This window comes from Mauremys reevesii, linkage group 17 (assembly GCF_016161935.1).
Source record: "Mauremys reevesii isolate NIE-2019 linkage group 17, ASM1616193v1, whole genome shotgun sequence".
NCBI lineage: Eukaryota > Metazoa > Chordata > Testudines > Geoemydidae > Mauremys > Mauremys reevesii.
The window spans coordinates 35519303-35521240 of record NC_052639.1 but is presented as its reverse complement, the minus strand read 5'-3'; the positions used below and the strand labels follow the sequence as shown (position 1 = coordinate 35521240).

Genomic DNA, 1938 nt, shown 5'->3' with positions numbered 1-1938 from the left:
CAGAGAGCAGGGCAGATTCCACAGATCTACCAGGCTCTGCCCTCCACCAGCTGCCTGTGTCAGGAGGGTCAGGCAGAGCCCAGAGCACTGCCCTGACTCCCTCTCAGTCTTTGCTCCCCACACCACCTGTGTGCTCACCCACTTCGCTGTGAGACTCAAACCCTGCCTGGCTTGCTGTATGCTGGTGTGGTTTTCATCTGTCACGTTGATGTGCATGTGGGTCCTGTGTGATTTTGGTGGATGTCTTGCATAGTTCTGTGTGCATGGATGTGTGTATGATTTTTGCATTAATATTGTTTTTGCTTTGTATTCTTTTGATATGTGGGTTTTGTGTTTCCTGTTGTGGGCTTTTGCTGTATTTTTGGTGTGGATTTGTTCTTTCTATATTTTGTGAGGTTTTCCTTTTTGTGTATATGGCTCTGTGTGCTGTGTGGGTTTGTTTTTTATGTCTGTGTGGGCCTGTGCAGTGTGTGATTTTCTCATTCTCTGTGTGCGTGTTTGTCTCTCTGTTTGTATCTTCATGTGTAAATTCACTGGAACTTTTCAAAATCTGCACAGCTTTGCCAATTTTCACCAGGCATTTTCTCCATTAACAAATTCTCACTTGTTCCCTACCCGTTGGTGACCATTGCCCCAGGGGCCTGTCAGTCTCAGGGTCCTGATTTCCCATTGGCCCTTCCCCTTCTATTGGGACTGGGAACTAGCCAGCAAACCCCACTAAGTTTTAGTAAAGGGCCAACAGTCCCTTACACAAGCCAGCCCTGTGAGAGTCTCCAATGTCCCAGAGACCAATACAAGCTGGTCCCATGGTGTAAAGGGCAGCACTCAGGACTCTGAATCCTGCAATCTGAGTTCAAATCTCAGTGGGACCTTGTGTTAGCTGGTGGTAAAGATCTGGTGCTCAAAGTGCTTTCCTGTCTCCAGCTATACAAAAGTGGGTCATTTCCCTCCTGCTGGTTAACTCCTTTTCCCCACCAGAGCCAGGTCTTTGGTGGGGGTTTAGAAAGTGGCTCTAGTGGTTGGGATTCTCACTGCTTTACCTGATGCCCACAAGTCTGGTGCTTGTAGCCACACTTTTCCTCTTGCTCACATGGCACTTGAAGAAAGCAGTGCCAGGGCCAGGCTTGATAGGCAGGAGGAGGCAGAGTCCCAGGCTGGAGCCCAGCACACCTCTCCTCCTCTGGGCACCTGGAGCAGAGGCGGCTGGTGCTGACAGCTCCGAGGAAGGCTTATAAGCCACAGAGTGACTGAGGCGGGGCTAGACGAGGCAGGACCATGCCTATGTGTGGCCAGCAGACAGGCAACAAGACTCCCGGCCAGCCTGCTCCCTGCCATGCCAAACCCCCACTGAAGGCCACCCGCAGACCACCATGCGGGGCGGCTGCTGATGCTCTGTGTCCAACATCAGTAGACGGTAGGAAAGCAGGGCCAGCCCCCCTGGTGGGGCCTCTTACCGTTCCCATACTCCATGCTCACTTTTGCAGTGGGGCAGGAGATGTTATCCCAAGAGGCTTTTCTCCAGCTGGTGAGAAGCAGAGAAACATCCAGGCTCCCAAGGCGCTATGTAGCAACCCCCCTCAAGCACAGGGACAGAGGGAAACTGCTCCACACGCTAGCCCGGGCAGCCGTCCATTTCCTTTGGGAATTCAGGAATAGCAAAGGCTAGACTGGAAGCACCTGGGGCTCATGCCCCAGCCTTGGTGACATCCACCCCCCAACTCCTTCCCGGGGCTCTAGCTGAAGCCAGAGCATTGGCCTGAGCGGCCAAGAAGAGGTTCCAGATTTGAAAGGAGCAGGACTTTCAGCATGAAGGTAAAACTGCATCAACGCAACCACAAAGGGACTTGACCCCTCAAGTTTTTGATTCAAAGTCAGGCACCTTATCCGTTAAGCCATGCGGCGCCTACTTCATGCACTTCTTTGGAAAAGGTGGACACT

The 1938-nt window shown here is 52.3% G+C and overlaps 1 non-coding gene across 1 annotated transcript; it reads left to right on the top strand.

Moving 5' to 3' along the window:
• Window positions 1–800: 800 nt before the first annotated feature.
• On the top strand, window positions 801–872 carry TRNAQ-CUG. Its single transcript has one exon. It is a non-coding gene; the product is annotated as a tRNA-Gln (tRNA).
• Window positions 873–1938: the final 1066 nt, after the last annotated feature.